Source organism: Capsicum annuum, chromosome 7, assembly GCF_002878395.1.
Source record: "Capsicum annuum cultivar UCD-10X-F1 chromosome 7, UCD10Xv1.1, whole genome shotgun sequence".
Taxonomy (NCBI): Eukaryota; Viridiplantae; Streptophyta; class Magnoliopsida; order Solanales; family Solanaceae; genus Capsicum; species Capsicum annuum.
In genome coordinates this window covers 138971977-138995120 of record NC_061117.1, presented here as the reverse complement: position 1 = coordinate 138995120, position 23144 = coordinate 138971977, and the positions used below count along the sequence as shown (strand labels likewise).

The 23144-nt window shown below is 35.3% G+C and overlaps 1 long non-coding RNA gene across 1 annotated transcript; it reads left to right on the top strand.

Moving 5' to 3' along the window:
* Positions 1 to 20934: 20934 nt before the first annotated feature.
* LOC124885522 lies at positions 20935 to 23138 on the top strand. Its single transcript, XR_007042633.1, has 3 exons — positions 20935 to 21207; positions 21468 to 21525; positions 21609 to 23138. It is a non-coding gene; the product is annotated as an uncharacterized LOC124885522 (long non-coding RNA).
* The last annotated feature ends 6 nt before the right edge of the window (positions 23139 to 23144 follow it).

The following is a 23144-nucleotide window of genomic DNA, read 5'->3' as shown; positions in this document are numbered from 1 at the left end:
ATTAATGGTCCTTAGTTGTAGGGTCGGATGAGGTAATAGGGATATTAGATGTGTTCTTGAATATTCATGTCACTCTCATTGATCATAGAAATACTTGGTTTTTATTGCTATTAAGTGATTGAGGTATGAAGGGTCAGTAACCTGTCTATTTGTAAGCTAGTTGTGAGGCTAAATAAGTATAGCTTGACCTCTTGTGATAACTAAAAGGCTAGTAGGTTATAAATGATTGATTGTTGAGGGTCGAATAGACTAATTTAAGTGGTGCTAGAGAATCTATGTATTAATAAAACCCATAGTGGTGTGTTGGTTAGTGGTTGTTGTAAGACCCCGCAAAATCCTAAGCTTAATTCAGTCCTTTAGGCTTGTCAAGGGGTCCTAGACTTAGAATATTTTAGCTAAGTACTCAGACTTAGTGTCATTTTAACCTACGAAGGTTAGCAGTCTTATTTCGCGACCTTTACGTCCATTAAATGTTGATGTTTAGGTTTATTCATGATCAAGAATGTCCGGAGGTGTTTCCGGACAAGTTTCAGATTTTTTGGAATTCTTTTGAAGCTTCTTTGGAATTCCAAAATAGTGAATCAACGCGATCTTGGCACGCTGCATTGACTATCACGTTGATTACTATTTTCCCCAGCTACCAGCGTCCTATTCCAGTGAATCAACATGAATATGGCGCGACGCATTGGCCATCGCTTTGATGCCATCAACGCATCGCATCGACCTGTGCGTCGGTAACCCAGTTTTTAGTCATTAAAAGGCCGCTTTCTTGGGGGTATTTAGGTTTTTTTACCTCATCTCTCAGCCCCCAAAACACAAAATTAAACTCTCTATAGAGCAAATATAGTCATTCTTTCTCAAATTTGCTCAAGAACAAAACCCTAGAAGATCCAATTTCAAATCACGAACTCAAGATTCAACCATAAGCTTTCAAAAATTCTTCAACAAAGGTATGTGAAATGTTCATCCAAGGGTTCCTTCCACCCTTGGAGTCCAAGAATCTCTTTTGAACTTTAAGTAATTGATTTTATGAATTCCATAGTTGGAATTAAATTGTATCCATGATTGCTATTTGGATTAAGTTCCTAATTCATGATTTAATATATATATACCTCATGTGAAATTAATCATTATATGTGTAGATTTATGTGAATCCATGATGAACCCTTGACTTGTGAAATTAGAGATGAATTATGTTGCTCACTTGTTGTTCAATACTATATGCATATACTATGCTCACCAAGTGCTTAATTAATTGTCCATGTGAACTATTAAGAGAATGAAATCATGTCAAGTTAGCTTATGTGCAAGTTATATCATGCAAGTGTTTGTCAAAATGCCCCAATGAATGAATGATGATCAAGTTCATAGTTTACATGTTCCATGTTATGCCATGTCTCTTAATTATGCTATTGAGTCCTGGGGGTACTTGTACCCGATAATTTAGCTGATTACCTAGAGCCATGGTTAGTCATAGAACAGTATCAGTCACGACACGATCAGTAGTACTCTCATTCAGTTACTGAACTTAGGAAAACTCAGTAGAATCCATATTGATCCAGTCTAATTCAGTATCTAGTTTAGACATCGATAAACTCAGTCAGCTAATAGAAATCAGTTATTCCGTCAGTCAATAGAACTCTGTGAACTCAGTTTAGTTCAGCTAAACAGTAATCTCAGTAACCGTTTAGTCCAGCCTAGTACAGACTAGAAATCAGTTCAGTGTCTATTCAGTTGGGAATAGGATTTAGCACAGAGTTAACCCAAGGATGGGGACATTCCTGTCAGCAGAGGGTTTGATCCTTAGCAATAATCCATGCATTACAGAACTACGTAGCCAGCGTAGGTTGAGGTATTTTCCTGCCAGATATTATGAGGGTTAATACTTTTCATCTGAGTTATCCTGCCAGCAATGGTTGATGAAAGAGCTTTCTGTTAGAGAGGGTTAACTCATAGTTTGTCCTTACCCATGGAATGGTATTGACACCCTTCTAACTGGGGTTATAGGTTGGACCCCAACTCAGTTAGAGAAGGGGCATGCCGGTTAGATGATTACCTCCCACAGTCTCAGTTCTAGTCTCAGTTTCAGAATATAACTCAATTCAGTTCTACAGATTCAGGAATATTAGACATAGTCACTCAGATTTGTACGAAACACAGTATGGCTCCATAGTATTTAGAACTATCAAATATAGTCTTTCAGATAATCAATAATACAGTATTCATAAACTTAGATATTGGTTATTAGTATTAAGATTCAGTACTCAATATTAGCACGATCTTAGTTACAGTTTATGTATTCATGCATGTACTCTTATTCATTCATACACATGTTATTCAGTTATTATTGTGCATGCATATGAACCCATGCATATTAGCCTACCTCACTGAGCTGTAATACCCCACATTTTGGACTAGAATGAAAATTCGTCATTCCTATCCGTGGATGTTTTAAAAGCCTCGAATCCTATATAAATTTAGTGTGTTAATCAATTATTTAGTGTGGGAATCTATTTGAGCATGAATTTAGATCATAGAGGTCCCCTAACTCAAGTACAAGTTGAAAGCTTTTCTATAGTTCAAGTTTTAGTGAGCGTCAAAACTTGGGTCAACTTAAATCAACCATAACTCATTTTATATGACGAAATGGGTGTCTTACTATATATCAAATGAAATATCTTTGAATTATCTTTCTAGCGATACCAATTTCACCTAAATTTGATATCGGATCAAAGAGTTATGCCTATTTAACTCCAGCATATCAGGCTGGAAACAGTGCGACGACATCGTGATAGCCTATCACATTTGTGATGCCCTATCACAAAGGTCGTCAGTCTTAGGCAGAAACCAGATCCTAAGTGACGAGATTCGTGACAGCCTATCACATTTGTGATGCCCTATCATGAAGGTCGTCAGCCTTAGACAGAAACCAACCCCTAAGTGATGACATTCGTGATAGCTTATCACATTTATGACGCCCTATCACGAAGGTCGTCAGCTATGATTTTCAGCAACTGGGAAATTATTTCATTAGGGTATTTTGGTCTTTTCCTTCCCCTTCCACGACTTATAACCCTAAAGAGGCATAATTTTTCCCATTTTTCTTCAGTTAAGCATCTTAAAAATGCTCTCTTACACTCTCAACCACAAGATTAGGGTTTCCATCCAACTCATCTCTCAAAAGCAAGATTCAAGCCTTTTTCCAAGATAATCAAGAATTAAGTTTCCCAATCTAAGAACTCTTCAGCAAATCATCAAGGTTTCCTTTCTAAGGTATACGTGTGTTCATTCATGGACTCCTTTCGTCCATGAAGTTAAAAAACCCTTTTCTAAAACTATATATTATGGTTTTCATGTTATGAATGGATCGTTGATCATTTTTATGTGTTGAATGATGCCAAGATAGAATCTTTATGTGTTAATATGAATCTATGACATCATTTGAGTTGAAAACATGTAAGTTTGATTATTTATGATGAGTAATTGTATGATTTACACCTATGCCTAAGTTATGCATGTAAGGTGTTTGATAAAATATCTAAGAGACTAGAAATCATGCATTATAGCTAAATTGTGACTAAGTGACGGATTCATGATAGGCCTATATGATTCAATGTCATCCATGTTGATAATGTGTCTTGTGAACACTGTTGGATTGCTCATGAACTAGTCTTATGGAATTATGCTATGCTTACTTGCAAAACCCACTCATGTACAAGATGTAGAATACCCATGTACTTCATGAAATTCCCCAAGTTATGATATTATGGATTGTGGTTGTAATATGTAATGAGCATGATATTGAAAGGTATGCAAGTATATACATGTTGTATGAAATTTTCTTCCATGAAATAGATTGTTGAGAACCATGCTTAATATGAAATCCCTTATTTATGATAATGTGGATTATGGACTCTACTCTTATGATCAAGTCAGTCATGTAGGTCAGTTTCCTTCCATCGAGTCCGGGGGGTACTTGTACCCAAAAAATATAGTTATGTGCCTAGAGCCACGTCATGTTTTCACGATACTCCCAGTCAAGCCATGATATATAGAAATCAGTCAGTCATGTAACTCAGGAAAACTCAGTAATCTTAGTAGTTTAGTATTCTCAGTAATCTCAGTGCTCAGTAACCTCAGTAATCACAGTAAATATCAGTAACTTTAGTACTCTTAATCAGTCCTCAGAACTCATTATATTCCATCCGTTATCAGAATCCAGTAAACTCAGTTTTAGCTCCACTAAATAATACCACTAGTATCAATTCAGTTAATCAGTATCAGTCAGCAAATCAGTTCAGTTAAATTATTTAGTTTAGCGCAGTTATTCAGTTCAGTGTCTTTCAGATGGGTTTAGGATTTAGTACCGAGCGAACCTAGGGATGGGGGCTCACCTGCTAGATTAGGACTGAGATCCTTAGAAGCAATCCCTAAGTTCCAGAACTACATAGCCATCGTAGGTATGAGATGTCACCTGTTAGATAGGACTGACATACTCAGGGGTCACCTATTAGCACATTTATATGTATAGGACTGATCCCAGGAGTCACTCGCTAGATTAGGAATGACTCCACAATAGATGTCTTTACTTGTGGCGTGATACTAACACCCTTCCAGTCAGGGTAGAGATTGGACCACAGTCAGCTTAGCTTGGGGCATGTCGGTTAGATGAACACATCCCACAGTTTCAGTTACAGATTCAGGACTGTCAAATACAGTCAACTCAGCTTAGTAGTACAAATTCAGTACTGTTAGATACAGTCAATGCTTATCATTGTAAATAGACTTCAAGATCACCCATTAGCTAGGACTGACTCAACTTTGATTAATCAGTATCAGAATTATTAGATTTAAAGATCACCCACTAGATAGGACTGATCGCAGACTAAGTCAAATCATCCTTATTATCAGTATACTCATGTTCAGCCAGAATGATCTCAAATTTAGTTACTCTAAGTAAAACGAAACTCAGATAGTTCCATCAGAACTTAGACTGTCAGATACAGTCGCTCAGTATCAGTTACATCGGTTAGGCCAATCATCATAGTTATATCAGTTCTATCAATTTTCTAAACTCATGTATCAGTTATATCAGTTATCAGAATTCATGATAGCAGTATTCAGCCTCAGGACTGTCAGACACAGTCAACCTGACCAGTTCTTCATAATTTGAACTGTCAAAAATAGTCATTCATCTATTCAGTATCAGTACCCTTATGTTGTTAGTATTCAGACTCAGTAGTCAGTATTTCCATGAGTTTAGTTATAGTTATGTATGCATGTATGTATTCTCACATTCATATTAGTCAGCATTGTTCATGCATATAACCCTTTGTATTTAGCCTACCTCACTCGTATACTTAGTACATTCAGACATACTAACGCATTTGCGCTATGGTGCTTTCTCTTATGTTACACCATAGGTTCAGAGGCACGAGCTCCAGATCAGCAGTAGCATTCCATTGTTTAGAGTTTGCAGTGAGTCCTTCTCATTTGAGGATGATATAATTATTGCTACATTTACTATTCAGTTACTAGATGAAGTTAGTTGGAGACATGTTCCTTCAACTCCTTATTCAGTTCAGTTAGAGGCTTTCACACTAGATGTTAGATTAGATATTCAGATCTTATTATTTTCAATATTTATGACTTGTTTTGGTATTGTTATACCTTTTTCAGACATTTTGTTATTAGACGTTTATTTAGTTCAAACCTTATGGCCTTTCATGTTCATATTTTTGTATTTTATGATATATTATGCAGTATACAGGTACATATATCAGTCATGAGTTAGCTTGTGGTCCTTCAGGGTCATGACCACCATGTAGCATTCTGGTTTAGAAAATCGGGGTGTTACATGAGTATACCAGTACATTCAAATTCCTGACGCATTCTTTTCTTTGCACTATGATGTCTTATATCATAGGTTCAGACTCACGGGCTCCAGAATACCCTTAGCAGTTTAAATTCTCAGCTTTTAGAGTAGTGGTGAGTCCTCATAGTTTGAGGACATGATTATTATTTATAGTACTTTAGTTTTATTTTAGTAGATGGAGTTAGTTGGGGGCTTGTCCCATCAACTCCACAGTTCAGATAGCGAGAGGCTTTTTCAGACTAGAGTATTTTTAGATAGTTGGTCAATTTTTTAGTACTTATATTCATTTTTTTGTATTTTGATACCGCATTCAAATTTATTTACATATTTGAACCTTATGGCATATATATTTTTGCCTATTTCTGCTATCATTACAGTATTTATTACACAGTTATTGCAGCAGGTACCAGTCATGGGTTAGCTTGTGGTCCTTTGGAATTATGAGCACCATGTAGCATCCAGGGTACAGATTTAGGGTATTACAAACTTGGTATCAGAGCCAGGTTCAACAGTGTCCTAGGAAGTCTGAAAGCCATATCTAGTAGTCTTGTGCATAGGTGTGTTGTGCACCATACTTATGGGCAAGAGGCTACAAGATGTTTTGTTTCCATTTTTTCAGTATTCATATCTTCCATTTATAGAATATGCCTCTAAAAAGGACTTAGGAAAGAGGAACAGGAGATCAGTCAGCCCCTCAGCCCATCTATCCAGATCTTGTGGGCGAGTATGTCCCCACGCGGAGTTCAGAGCTACCTTTACCACCCTTGCTCATTCTGTGGCAGCCCAAAATAAACATCTAACTGTGGTTTCGGCCAACCTAGTGTCCAATACTACTACTTCCAACATTTGGGACTTCACCTGAATGAACCCTCCATCGTTTACCGGGTCTAAGTTAGATGAGGACCCTCAGGAATTTCTTGATCTAGTGTAAAAGGTTACCGATATCATGGGCGTGACTATTGTTGAGAGCTCTGAGTTGGCCGCATATTAGTTACAGGATGTGATCCACTCATGGTTCAAATAATAGAAGGCAGAGAGGGCCACAGATGCAAGGTCCATAGAATAGGAGGAGTTTGCAGTTGCTTTTCTGGATAGGTTCTTTCCGCTAGAGTTGAGAAAAGCAAAGGTTTTAGAGTTTATAAACCTAAAGTAGGGCAATATAACAGTGCAAAAGTATTCTCTCAAGTTTACTCAGTTAGCCAGATATACCCCACATATTGTAGCAGATAGCAGAGCGAAGATGAGTAAGTTCATGTCAGGAGTGTCTAGCAGTGTGATCAAGGAGTGTAGGACCATAATATTTATTAAAGAGATGGAAATAGCCATGTTCAACAAATAAAGAAGGCCAAGAATAAAGAGAAGGAGAGAGAGAATAAGAGGGTGAGAACAAGTAGTTTCAATTTTGTTCAGCTTAAGTCAGAGGGTGGGAATCGTTCTCAGTTCCACCCAAAATCCTTAGTTCCAGCTCCTTCCTTAGCCAGTTCTTTAGTTCCAAAATTCAGAGATGGCAATCGAGACAGGGCATCAGGCCCTAAACCCCAAGGCAGTGTTAGCAGTGCCCGAACTAATTCCCTTTGCCAGAAGTGCAGAAAAAACCACCAGGGTATCTGCAGAGCTGGCAGTAATGTGTGTTTTGGATGTGGCAAGCCAGGCCACAGAGTCAGACAGTGTCCTCAGGTCATAGGGTTAGTATAACCGTCCCCCAGCTTAGTCCGCTCACCTGAATCAGCAGAATGCCTCTTCTAGTACCACCAGTGGGCAGCGTCCAAATAGACTCTATGTTTTTTAGTCCCGACAAGATCAGGAAAGTTCTCCTAATATGGTTACTGATACGTTACAAGTTTTCCATTTGCATGTTTATGCTTTGCTAGATCTAGGAGTTTTTTTGTCTTGTGTTACTCCATCTATAACAGTTGATTTCGAAGTCAGTACCAAAATTCTAGTAGAGACCTTCTTAGTTTCTACCCTAGTGGGTAAATCTATTATAGCCCAATAGGTATACAGGAATTGTCTGGTTATGATATCTCAGAAAGTCACTTCTGCAAATTTAGTTAAATTAGAGATGACTAATTTCGATGTCATTCTCAGAATGGATTGGCTTCATTCCTGCTATGCCTCAGTCGACTGCAGAAACAAAATTGTCCAGTTTTAGTTTCCAAATGAACCCATCCTAGAGCAGAAGGGTAGTACTTCAGCACTTAGGGGTCAACTTATTTCTTACCTTTGGGCTAGAAATATGATATCTAACAAATGTGTCTACCATCTCGTTTGAGTCCAGTAATATTAGTCATATAGTCATGTTCCAGATGTTCATGTCCAGTAAGTAAGTCAGTCACTCAATATTCTCAGTCTTAGCAGTCTCATTTGCGGATGAATGTTCCTAAGGAGGAGATAATATAAGACCCCACAAAATCCTAAGGTTAATTCAGTCCTTTAGGCTTGTCAAGAGGTTCCAGACTTAGAATATTTTAGCTAAGTACTTAGACTTAGTGTCATTTAACCTACGAAGGTTGGCCATCTTATTTCGCGACCTTTACGTCATTAAATATTGATGTTTAGGTTGATTCATGATCAGGAATGTCCATAGGTGTTTCGGATAAGTTTTGGATTTTTTGGACTTCGTTTGAAGGTCCTTTGGAATCCCAAAATAGTGAATCAACACAATCTTGGCACGCCGCTTTGACTATTGCATTGATTACTATTTTTTCCAGCTACCAATATCTAATTCCAGTGAATCGATGCGAACATGGTGCGATGCGTTGGCTATTATGTTGATGCCATCAACGCGCCGCGTCGACCTGCGTATCGGTAACCTTGTTTTCAGTCATTAAAACACTGCATTTTGGGGGGTATTTAGGTCTTTTTCCTTTGATTCTAGCCCCCAAAACACGAAATTAAACTCCCTATAGAGCAAATGTAGTCATTCTTTCTCTAATTTTCCCAAGAACAAAACCCTAGAAGATCCAATTTCAAATCAAAAACTCAAGATTCAACCATAAGCTTTCAGAAATTCTTCAACAAAGTTATGTAAAGTGTTCATCCAAAGGTTCCTTCCACCCTTGGAGTCCAAGAATCTCTTTTGAACTTCAAGTAATTGATTTTATGAATTTCATGGTTGGAATTAAAGTGTATCCATGATTGCTATTTGGATTAAGTTCTTAATTCATGATTTTATATATATATATATACCTCATGTGAAATTAATCATTATATGTGTAGATTTATGTGAATCCATGATGAACCCTTGACTTGTAAAATTAGAGATGAATTATGATGCTCACTTGTTGTTCAATACTATGTGCATACACTATGCTCACCAAGTGCTTGATAAATTGTCCATGTGAACTATTAAGAGAATGAAATCATGTCAAGTTAGCATATGTGCAAGTTATATCATGCAAGTGTTTGTCAAAATGCCCCAGTGAACGAATGATGATCAAGTTCATAGTTTACATGTTTCATATTATGCCATGTCTCTTAATTTATGCTATCGAGTCCTAGGGGTACTTGTACCCAATAATTTAGCTGATTACCTAGAGCCATGGTTAGTCATAGAACAGTATCAGTCACGACATAATCAGTAGTACTCTCAGTCAGTTATAGAACTTAGGAAAACTCAGTAGAATCCATATTAGTCCAATCTAATTCAGTATCCAGTTCAGACCTCGATAAACTCAGTCAACTAATAGAATTTAGTAGTATTCGATCAGTCAATGGAACTCAGTGAACTCAGTTCACTTCAGCTAAATAGTAATCTCAGTAACCATTTAGTCCAGCCTATTACTGACTAAAAATTAGTTTAGTATCTATTAAGTTAGGAGTAGAATTCAACACCGAGTTAGCCTAAGAATAGGGGAATTCTTGTCAGCAGAGGGTTTGACCCTTAGCAGCAATCCCTATGTTATAGAACTACGTAGCCAGCATAGGTTAAGGTATCTTTCTGCCAGACATTATGAGGGTTGATACTTCTCATTTGAGTTATCTTGCCAACGAGGTTTGATGAAAAATCTTTCTGTTAAAGAGGGTTAACTCACATCTTGTCCTTACCCGTGTCATGGTATTGACACCCTTCCAATTGGGGTTACAAGTTAGACCCCAACTCAGTTAAAGAAGGGGAATGTCGGTTAGATGATTACCTCCTACAGTCTCAGTTCCAGTCTTAGTCTCAGAATAGAACTCAGTTCATTTCTTCAGATTTAGGACTACAAACATAGTCACTCAGGTCAGTACAGAACCCAGTATGGTTTCATAGTATTCAAAACTGTCAGATACAATCTTTCAAATAATCAGTAATATAGTATTTGTACACTCAAATATCATTTATCAGTATTCAGATTCAGTACTTAGTATTAGCACAATCTCAATTATAGTTTATGTATCATGCATGTACTCTTACTCAGTCATACTCATGTTATTCAGTTATTGTTGTGCATACATATGAACACATGCATATCTGCCTACCTCAGTGAGCATACCAGTTCATTCAAAGTACTAACGTATGCTTTTCTTTGTGCTATGATATCTTATATCATAGGTTCAGATGCACGAGCTCCAAACCACCCTTAGCAGTTTAAATTCTCAGCTTTCAGAGTAGTGGTGGGTCTTTATATTTTGAGGACATGCTTATTATTTACAATACTTCAGTTTTATTCCAATAGATAGAGTTGGGTAGGGGCTTGTCCCATCAACTCCACAGTTCAGATAGTTAGAGGCTTTTTTAGACTAGAGTATTTTCAGATAGTTGTTCAGTTTTTTTAGTACTTATATTCAGTTTTGGTATTTTGATATCGCATTCTTATTTATTTACAGATTTGAATCTTATGGCATATATGTTTCCGCCTATTTTCATAAACATTACAATATTTATTACATAGTTATTGTAGCAGGTACCATTCATGGGTTAGCTAGTGGTCCTTTAGGATTATGAGCACCGTGTTGCATCTAGGGTACAGACCGGGGCATTACAGTTGTACTCTAGATGATCTATTCTTATGTGTTGATCATAGATAGGAGAAAAGGGCCATAGGTAGATGTCTCAAGGTGAAAACACGGTGTAGTACTTAGTGATGTTATTTTCATTATCCCCTTTTTAGGGTGAATTGACCAGGTTAAGATTTTCCTCTAGTTGGGAGTTAGAATTTTTTAGGCTAGTCTAGTCTTAGACAAAATCTGTGCGAGGTATCGTCTAGGGCAATCCAGAAATGGACTGAGTAAATTTAATAAAGTTTAGATTGATTTTATATCATCTAAGATAATACGAAACCCATAGGTATTTTTGGAATGGTGTTTGGGTAGTAGAACTCCATACATAGTATTTAACATAATGAGGTTAGTTCAAAAAGTCAAAAATCTGAGTATTGAGTGATGAAAAAGGCAAAATTGGAAAGATTCTCAAGTTTTTTCCTTGCCTATGTCTCTATAGCGACATCCATGATGTGATAACGATGCTCCTATAATGGGATTGGGCTGCTATAGGGGATTGAGGTAGTAATTATTTTGCTTTCTCCAATTTTAGATGTTAACTCGTCATAAACTCTAAAGGTTTTATTCTTAGACCGATGTGGGAAATAACTAATTTGTGCTTATTTTTATCCAATGCCCTTTTGGGTATAAAAGGTTGGTAAATTGGTATCTGATGTAACCACCAATTCCGTTATTACTAAAAATATATGTGACAAAAGGTATATAAATCTCATTTTTCATATGTTTTATGATTTCGAAGGTCATAAACTCCCTGTACCATAAATTTAAGTTGAAAGTATTTGTATTGATTTAGTTTTGGGATAAGTTTAAACAAAGGTCAAATTCAAAGAAGAACTACTTCTAGAATATAAGGATTTACGGGTCCTAATTACCATCATATTAAATATCTCTGAGTGTCTTCTTTCCAATGCAAGCAATCATTCGCAAATCTGCTTCCTGAGTAAAAAGTTGTGACAGTTTTAGTGAATATTGTTTGTGCCGAAAAATCTAAGTTCACTATAGCGAGTCAGGATTCTATATAAATGACATGTCACTATAGAGACGTTGATGTAGTTTATAACTTATGTTTTATGTCTTTCTGTAATACCCCAAATTTTTGCCTCTGAAATTTCTTAGTTTTGAGCTCACTGCCCAAGCTATGACTACCACCTCACGAGTGCTAAGGTGAGGTAACGAGTTGTAGGTTGTGAATCCAGGCCAAACTAGTGAATGAGTTCTAAGAGTTTGCCCAGATAATAATTCCAGGCAACGACTCGTACCTAGTCGGGACGTGACCCATAATGATTGACGACTAATTTCCTGCACTTTTAGTTTAGGGTACTTTGGTCATTTCCCTCTTTCCCCAATAATAACCCACGACCATAAAACATCTAAAGGGGGTTATTTTCATCATTTAAATAGTCATAAACTAATCTTAAACTCTCTTTAATCTCCAAGCAAGAACAATTAGAGTTTTTAAGGAATTGAGTATCTAGGGGTCAATTTGTGTGGTTTCTTCTCCAAATTCTTAATAATGTCATACATGTATCTCTTCCCTAAAACTTGTTTTGCTAAAATCATGTGTTAAAATTGTCATCCATGTAATTTAATTAATGGGTTTGAATTTGGGTTAAGGTCTTTTGGATGTTTGTGATTGAATTGCTTTTCCTATGGCTTTTGTGAATCATTCATGTTTTGAATTGATGAATTTTGAACTAACTGGATGCATGGTCATGGTAAATGGGAATAGGGGGTCATGGATTCCCCCTAAATTTATTTGATAAACATACAGGGGTAATGGATTCCTTCAACTGTATAAATTTTGGTAATTAAATTGGTAGTGAACTCAACCCAACCTTATGAAATTGGATTTGAAACATGGATATATGCATATTGAAACCCAATTTAAAATTATTTCATTTCATAAAAGGCTAATGGGATACAAATGGTTTTAAAAAGCCTTTACAGCCATGAATTAACTTTAACTTGAACCTTGGGGGTCGTGGATTCCCCCAAGCTAATGAATAATTAGACCATGGGGGTCGTGTGTTCCCCTAAGTTTATGAATAATTGGACCACCGGGGTCATGGATTCCCCTAAGCTGATGGTCAATGGAAATGGTATAATGATATTATCTTGCAAGCACAATTGGTATGACGATACCAACGACATGTACCTTAATAAATGGTCCTTGGTTTGAATAATGGAAATGTGTAAATGTATTAATTGGGTTTAAAGAGGGTTTTGTAGTTAGCCGTAAAGGTAGAGGTCCCGAGGGACCAATACTGGAAACCCACATTTGCCGGCCTGAGGGTTGGTCTTACTGGTCGTGTGCTTATGTCATACCTTATATATATTAATCAAGGATTGACGAAGGATCGTGGATTCCCTGGCCTTTCTTGATACCTCTGATTCGTATAGCTAACATATGCTGAGGCCTTTTTGATGGAGGATCCGAACCCATTTAGTCTTTGGGTGTCTTTTATGACGGTTGAAGCTACAAAGTCCAGGATAATACTTTAAATCTCACACTAAACCTTATTCCTTATCCCATCGTATTATATATATGTGTGTGTGTGTGTGTGTTTGATTGTGTACATATGGTTTTGGATTGATTTTGGATTCATTGATTATGGCATTATTTTATCCCTTCCCTTTAGTACATGCTAGCGCTCACCCCACTAACCATTCTCGAATGATGTATTCCCATGCAATACAGGATCCAGAGACATTTCTATTTCCTTGTATAGTAATAGGTAATTCTGGTGCATTTGCTAGTCTGTCTCGAAGTGGTGAGCTTCCAATCTTCAGAAGGCCCTCATTTCATATTCTTGTCTTTAATTATGTCTTAGACTATTTTGGTGGGTTTTTGGATATGGTCAGGGCATGTCCCGACTTAGGTTGATTTTTGGTAGTTTAGAGGCTTTTGTGGACAAAGTATGGGTGGATTGTGTTATGGATTCTTAGACCCCTCTTGTTGTTGATTTATCCATCTTATTATATGTTCGAAACTTAGATTTATCTTGTTATATGTCTAAAACTCATTCACTGCTCGTTCTATTGTGTTTTGGTTGGCTAGTCTAATGGGGGAGGTCTTCGATCCATGGCAGACTTGAGATACTCGTCACGACCAGTCCTTGATTTGTGTCGTGAAAATTTTGGTATCAGAGCCTAGGTTCATGGTCATAGGGTGTCCATAAATCTATGTCAAGTAAAGTCTCTTTTATGGTGTGTAGCGCACCACACTTATAAGGGAGAGGCTATGAGACATTAGGAATGTTTGCCTTTTTGTAAGATCTATTTTTGGGCTATAAAGGTCTTAAAAACTCCTCTAATCTCCATTTGCTCGTATTTAAGATCATGACTCACTGAAGATCTGATGATCATAGAAACTCTTCTATCCCACTTGAGGACAATGTGTATGGAACTTGCCTTGTTTATGGAGTTTAGACTCTACCTAGGGTCCCTACTCCTGACTGTACTGCCCCTTGTGGAGTTCTACTGGTCCCTACCAGTCCTCCTTGGGCTTCTCAAACTAATGATGTTCATGCCCCATCCTAAGGAGTCATTTCTAATGCCAAGTTTTATCGATCTATTTATCTGTTGACTCAGTTAGTGACTTCTCAGTCTTTCCAGCCTGAGCATTTTAGTTTTTTTGCTCCATCTTCTGAGGTTACTAGAGTTGGCAAATTTATGAGGTTGAACCCTCTGACCTTTACAAGATCTAAGGTTGAGGAGGATCCTCAAGGTCTTGTGGATGTGATGGAAAAGATATTTAGGGTAATGCATGCCACTAACTCTAAAGGTATGGAACTTGCTACATATCAGATCCGAGTAAAACCAAAATATCTCTTTGTTTCACTCGGATATTACATGTAGAATCCCCATGTAAAGTATGAATTCGGTCGGGAACCACCTTTGTGGACCTCGAAAGGTGCCTAACACCTTCCTTTTGATGTAATTTGAACCCTTACCCAAACTTTGGTGAACTAAGACTAAAATGACAAAGTACGTTCATAGTATCCTAGACTGGTGCCCTAATGTACCTTAATACATTAGGTGGCGACTCTCACACCCTTCCTTTAAACATAATCCTAGAAAGAGTTTGTCAAGTCGAATCCTTCCTTCCGCGAGGAAAACGGGGCGCGACAGGGTGAAAGGGACCTATTGATAAATATCTTCATACCTTAATAGCTAGTTTCTTTAGGATTTCTTGAGGGTTTCTTGAACTTAAAAGCCTGAACTCTTGATTTCTTGAGAAAGAGCTTGGATTTTGTTCTTGGGAAAATAGAAGGGTTTCTTGAGAATAATTTGGAGTGAAAGGGGCAAATAATTCTCTTCTAGAAGTCCCAAATCATGTTAAGTATGAATTAGGTTGAGGGAAAAGACTCAATTGCCCCCTGTCCACTTAAATCACATAATTGTGCAGAACAAAGCCACACGTCGCGCCTCCCCCTCGGCGACAGAAAGTAACACACCACGCCGCTTACTCCAGGGGAGAAAATAATACATTGTAAACCTCCTCACCATAGGAGATACCAATGCGTCGCGGCCTTATTGCGTTGCCTCTCTGTTTCAATCATCCAAACAAGTCCAATCCCAAAACTCTCCCGAGACATACTTTTAACCTCCTTAAACATGAATCAATTCAAAAACCAACTTTTTGGGGTTGGGAAGACCAAAATAAAGATTTGTAAAGTGTAGGGGTCTTGAAAATGACTAAGTCCTCAACACTTATGCATGCAACTAAGAGCTGAATCGAGCTTAGAATATTATAGGGTATTACATTTATACTCTTCTCTTGAAATATCTCTGAAATATTTGGAGATTCTCTATTACAAACACTTTTCACCCTTTTTCGTCCTTCTTTTTGGATCAAACACTCACTTTTGCAAAAAAAATTAACTTGAAGATAACAATTTTCTCCACAAAAACCAAGAATACCAACTTTTACAACTTTTTCTCCTTGGCCCGTAATGAGTTAAAATTTTGAAGCTAGGCACTTTAAACCTTATAAACTCATTCCAAACAATATTTATCTTAAAGTCGTCACAAAATTTTCCAGACTTTTAACACACTTCAACTTTCTTCAACTCAAGCTCTCAACAACTATAGAATGTCCAATATGGCCTCGATTTAGTTCAAATTTGATTTCTAGCCTCTTGTTGTGTTACAGAACAAGAATCTAACACTAGAAACTCAATAAAACTAAATTTAAAAACTCAAAATTGATCTAAGACAAAAAACATGAATAGTAAAAAAAATTGTGATTTTTAATTTTATCAAGATGACAAACCTAAGATTGACTTCGTGGGAACGAAATCAAGCTGGGCTCTGATACCAAACGATAAGAATCAAACTTTGGAAATTAAATATTGATACTAAAAGTAATGATAGTAATTAGACATAAGAAGTAATTAAGAAAAAAAGAGTATATTAAACTCTAATACCCTCAACTACAATTTTAGTCAAACACCTAATTCTTACGATGACCAAGAGGGAGATTATTGCCCTCAAAACCAATGTTTCTAATACATATTTTAGCACAAGATTACCAACTCTCTCACTCAATGAAGAAACATTCATTAATAATTAAGAAAAACTGAGAAAATAACCAAAGCTCCCAAGTATTTATAGTTTAGGGCTAACAATTACACATCTAGGGGCCCAAAAGTGACTCAATTGCAAGAAAAAGGGCCACAAAATCTGCTTGAGTGGATTTGAAGCAGTTTGGGCACATCCTGAGTGTACTAGGGGTTATTTGGACTTGGTTTTAAAATGCTGGAGAAGGTCTAAGATAGATTAAAAGTGCCTAGGGTGCAGTCCTCCAGGAGGCTTTCTAGTTCTATTTTACATTCCCTTGATTCCTCCAATGATCCTTGACCTCCCTCTTGATGGTATGAAGACTTCTTCAAGTACCTTATGCTTCATGAACAGTCTTTGGACCCATTCAATCTCTTGGGCTTGGCTTCTAGTAAAAGGTTTAGAGTTAATCCGGATTGTATCATGACCTTATTTGTTGAATATGCGCTCCTAAAATGACTAGTTAAATTTAATGAATATGTCTTGATATTTCTTACTTGAATAAGACGGGATTGGTCTTCATACACATTGTAATTGATGAAATCAATGATTCATATCTACTTGTAACTTAGTGTGTTAAAGTATGATTGTTGTTTACTTGAATTGATTAACTCTAGTTGTCCATGTATTTGGGTGGTTGTCTGTTGTTGTAATAAATACTTAAGGAATGAAATTGATAAATGATTCCTAAGTGTTTATCATATATAACGAGGTTATATTAATGGCTTGTTGATTGTACAAGTATGTTTTTTATTTTCTTTGTGATTATGATTGTTGTGATATCGGTTATTATTGTAGGATGTATCGAAATTTGGATATTTACATAGGATTAGTTAATATGATTTATTGGTTGACTCAAATATCACGTCGGAATAATACATGGATAAAAGCTCGTCCCCTGTAGGTTTTGACTAGTGGGCAACCATAAGACACTTAGCATATATGTACGAGGTATCTATAAGAGTGAATGTTTCTTGAGTGGATCTAGTATATGATTATTGTTATTATTTCAGTTTATATTGATTTCATGAGTGGACCAAGTTATATTATGGCGGTGGTTGTGGGTTCCTTGAGTGAACTAGATTATGATGTCGTTTGATATATTTGGAATTCTTATGTGGTCTGATTACTTATCATATATTTTGAAATTCTTGTTGTTAGAGTCATGATTTATTGACTTGGATATTGTTAGAGTCTAAATTTTTGATTTGATTGTAATTTGACTTGACTTGTTGTCTCTTGAATTATACTTGACTGAAGTTGTAGAGTTACATAAAAAGGCCTAAGTGTCATAAACTTGGGATATTTATCATAATGTGTGTTCATAGTTGTATTTGTTACAACGTAATGATTATTAATTATTTACCATGATTAATAACTATTGAATCAATCAAGTGAGAGTTAAGATGGATGATACTTGATGTGAAGGCTATGAATGATCAACAGAACTATGAATGAAAATGCTTTTAGTTAAAACAAGGAATAAAGATAGCATAAGCGGATGAAGGTATTATAAATTAAATTGTTATATAAGTTGTCATGTTTTCTTTTTGTTATTTATATATTATGTTTACATGATCTAAGCTTGATAGATCAATGATACCTACCAGTAGTTTTTTGTAGGAATCAATGTTGGTTTCATGATTGGTGCGGTTAGGCGATCCTTCAGCAACTTCTATTCCTTTCATTCATGGTGGAAGCTGCGTCTAGTCTTATCGTTCTTGATTTTGAAGCTTTTGTTCCTATTTAGACTAGTTTCTAGGGTTATTTTAAATTTTCTCACTCAATATTTATAATAAAAAAGTTGTAATAAATGTTGGTTATTTTCATTTAATAAAGACTTTCGCATGTTATACTGAATGGGTGGTAAGGGGTTCTCATATCTAGGTAGATTAGAATAGGTGTTGTCACAATCCTATAGTTTGACACGAGTTATTACTCTAGTTTCTAATCTATACCTTGTATAAAAAAGACTTATATTACTCTAGTTGACTAAATGAATTTAAAAATGCCTCCATCTTTCCATATCTATCTAACGTGTGTCACTAATAGTTCAACTGAACTTGTCTGCTAATGTGTTATTTATGTGACATCCACATGGATATTTAAATCCAAAAATAAAAAAAATATATTTAAAAAATAAACCGACTAAAATAACCCTATCTAGTGTAATCACCCTACGAACTCTCTCATATCTCTAGAACTCTTCCTCTCCACCTCGTAGTTCTCCCAGAATTTTCCACATAATCCTTTGATTTTTATTTCCATGAAAATCAAAATATTTTAGCCTAAAATATTTAACAAAAGTATAGGTAATGATCTCTCTTCGTTTTGATTTTTCGTTTATTTAGTGTGGTCGATTCTAATTAAATCTTCTTTTCAGATTGTCATACGGTCATGAAATTTTCAACGCCACCAAAAATCTACATCGATAAAGTATAGTCATCAAAATAATTGAGGTTAAGAAATTTAGCAATTAAATAAGATAATCAAAAAAGTTTAAGATCAAATTTGGGGTGCTTTTTAATAAAGAAAAACTTAAATAGAAGTAGAATGGTTGTTGTAGAAGTTAGGGTGTGATGAAAATTAAAGAGAAAACTGTATGTGACCTTAATTTTAAGCAGTTTACGTGTCCATATTGGTTTGAGACCACTTGGTATGCCAAATGGCATCTTAGGGGGTAACTTTAAATTTGTTTAGTCAAGTTTAGGCGCATTTTAAAATTTATTTAGTCAAATTTATTTCAAATACTGAATATAGTTCGAGGACTAGAGTAATAATTCACATCAAATTTAAGGTGTTTTCAATACTTCTTTATAAATGAGAGAAGATTTAAGAATCTTTTTCGTAATTGAAAAAGGTAAGGAGATAAGATTTAGGAGTACCACTTCTCTCATAATAAGAATTTAACATTTTCAATTCTAGTTCTTAATTATTGAAATTTTAGAAAAATTAATATCTTTAGATTTTGTTCAATTATGTGATACAAATTTTATAGTTTGAAATGTAGATATGGACTACCGGATGCTCATTTCATAAGTTAAAAATATTTTTATGTAATTTATAAGTCAAATTGTCATGTGGTATCTATCAAGTTCATCATTAATTTTATGCGTCTTTTTCAATTGTTTGTGGTTGCCTCTCCTCTTGTCCTCATGTAGATCTTTATTAATTCTTTCATTGCAAGATGTTGAAAAATGTATTATATTGACACCTTATATTTAAATAATATACAACTTTATAATATATATTTTTTTCTAGTTTATCTTTTTTGATTGATAGCACTTAAAGAAAGGAAACTAACTTCTTATTTTAGAGGACAAATCTCCCAAATTTAATCAATCATTAACAAGTAATCTAATAGGCATATTTGATCACGAGATGCAAATTCATTATTTTAAGATATATTTTGTGTCCAAAAACTTTTGTTCTTCTTGATATTCATTATTTTGGCACAAATATTTTTTATTAGTCAAAAAAAGGGTTCGAAAAGGTTCAACTAGCCCAAATAAATTAATTTAGACAAAATAAAAACACCATGAGTTGCAACTTTCACAAGCGAATCATAACTTTTTCATAAGTTATGTAGGGTAGAAGATTAAAAGGTTATGTTTTCCTATTGTGTAAGGGGTTCATAATTTTAATATGAATTGTCCTCAAGTTCTTTTGGATAGATAAAACTTGCATTGCATAATGAATACCGAATAAATATTATTTCTGATATAAATTATTCAAGAGTTCTGTTGAGTAGAAAAATCTTATATGTGTTGTTCTATCATTTACAAGTTTAGTTAAATTGATAAGACTTGATATTATATTTTTTTGCACTTATCTCGTTAAATTATTCATGTCATGATAGATTCGAAAAATTAAACTTGCACATGTTATTCAATTATCTTATTAAAGTCGGATTGAAGTTTATAGATTAAAAATTTAATTTTTGGTGAAAATTATAATTATAATTGACTATAAAAATGAAGAAAATAAAATTATTTTTTTCTTAGCAAAGCGCGCGAATATCTCACTCTCTTTAAGAAAATTCAATTTCATTGCAACAAATATTTTCAGCAGTACAATAATAATCTTCTTGACTTATTTCCTCTAGGATACAACTCTCCACTCATAAAGTAAAACTCAACAAACTCTAAACAAGAGTTGAGTTCAAAACTCCACAAAAAGAACACCTCCCATAACAAATACTCTTTTTTTTATTTACTTTTATGCACTCTATATTTTCTTGTACTTGAAAAAATAATGCAAGATCGTCACTATTTACAGCTGAGGAATTCTTCCTTATAATAAAAAGAAATAATAAGTGGAGAGATAAATATGATGAAGGTTACATGAGTTACAAAGTTTACAAGAGACTTATGGTTACATTTCAACCAATCTATCTCTCTCTATATATAAAAGGGATCATTGAGGCTGCTGATGTGGCATGCCATCAGCAGCCTTAATGATCAGCAAAGACATTTATATTTTTTCTTAATTTTTTGGGTTATTTCCTTCAATTTTTATTCATTTACCATGATAAACTTATTAATTGTCTTGTCATTATCAAACACCAATAATCCAGAAAAATCCTCGGTCTTCCACCCTTTCCTCTATCAACTACCGTTAGCTCTTTTTCAATAACCTAATGTCAATGAAGGCTATGGTGGTAAGGCGGAAGGCATGGTTTTAGTTCTTCATATTTGACTCTCAGCTTTTCTTGATTACACCTTTTTGGCCTTGGCATTTTTTAAAACCCCGATGGAAGAATGGAGGAATTAATTTGCGTTACATTGGTATGTTATTGTTGTTGTATCGAATTATAATTATTTTTATTTTTATGAACCAGAGGCAGATAGAAGATTTTCTCCATTACACCATTTTGGCATTGGAATTTTCTTAAGCTTTGATGGAGGAATGAAGGAATTAATCTCTGTTACGTTGGATATATTATTTTTGTTGTATTGAATTATAAACCAGAGGCAGATAGAAGATTTGAACTTAAATTGTTATATTATGATTCTACTCTATGAAATGCAATGCATTTTTACCGCAGGTACCCACCCATTGATTCATGTGTAATAGGATCTCAGCATTCTGCTTTTCGTTAGCAGGTAGCATTTCTATATCTGCAAGCTTTGATTTTAACTCTGTTCTTTCCCATAGCATAATTATATATAACATATCTTTTGCACAGGGAGACAACTTCAATGATTCCAAAGTTAGAAGGAAAAAACATTTGAAAGGTTACGAGGTAGGTAAAATATTACTTATGAAATGTCGTCTTTATATAAATTTATTATCCTCATTTTGAAATTTTTATTTGGAGTAGAACATCATATGTGATCCGTTTTTCAATAATGCAAATCACAAAATTGAAAATAAAGGTATATGTATGAATCTAAACTCTTTGTGAAGAATAATTTTCTAATTTACAATGTCATTTATTCTCTTCAAACGGCTATTGTTTCAACCGTAGATAATCCAATAAGAAGTTTGGTGGAGTTTCGATGATAGTTGCTATATATAATCCTCGTAGTCAACAATATAGTTTTATAGGTTTAGAATATAATTTGCTGTTAAGATTTTAACTTGTCAGAAGGCTGAAAAGGATTTACCCGCTGATATTACTAAGCAAGATATACAAGGCTCATCACCCCCTGAAACAGTGGTGTCTACAATCAAACCTTAAGCACGCAATGCAACTTTAGCAGCACATAGTAACGTTATTAATGCCAGTGGGCACATTCTCGACAAAGACGGTGAGCATATTAATCTATCTATTGTGTTAGAATTCGACACTTTTATTATGGTCTAGCCAGAAATAGCCATCCCACAACCCCAGGATTTTCTATCAAAGCAAGAGGCTAATAAGATTCTTGCCTATTGTGAAAAAGATATGTGTCAGTCAAGTGATGGGAGTGTTATCAAGCATAAGCATAGTAGCTACAACCTAAGGTCAAATATGATACCTAAGAATATGAATGAAAAGTCAGTCCCTGTTGGCGCTACTCAGGTATCTAAGGGTCCTAATGATGTTATTATTAATAATGTTCCATCAACTGAGGCTTATGAAGTTGGCTTAAATATTGTATTAGACATTGTTAATAATGCAAGGTTGCAATCGAGTATTCCTTGCGTCTGATAAGGAAATGCAATACAACCAACAAGAACAAGTACAAGTTTAATGTTATGCTGCAGTCAAACCTCAAGCACGTAATCCAACTTTAGCAGCACACAATAACGTTATTGATGCCAGTGGGTGCATTCTCGACAAAGACAGTGAGCATATTAATCCACCTGTTGTGTTAGAATTTGACACTTTTATTATGGTCCAGCCAGAAATAGTCATCCCACAACCCCAGGTTTTTCTATTAAAGCAAGAGGCCAATAAGATTTTTGCCTCTTGTGTAAAATATATTTGTCAATCAAGTGATGGGAGTGTCATCAAGCATAAGCGTAGTAGCTACAACATAAGGCCAAATATGACACATAAGAATATGAATGAAAAGTCAGCCTTTGTGGCACTACTCAGGTATCTAAGGGTCCTAATGATGTTATTATTAATAATGTTACATCAACTGAGGCTCATAAAGTTGGCTTAAATGTTGTATCAGACATTATCAATAATGCTAAGGTTGCGGTCGAGTATTCCTCGCAGCCAATAAGGAAATACAACAGAACCAACAAGAACAAGCACAAGTTTGATGTTGTTCTACCTCCCTCTACCTCT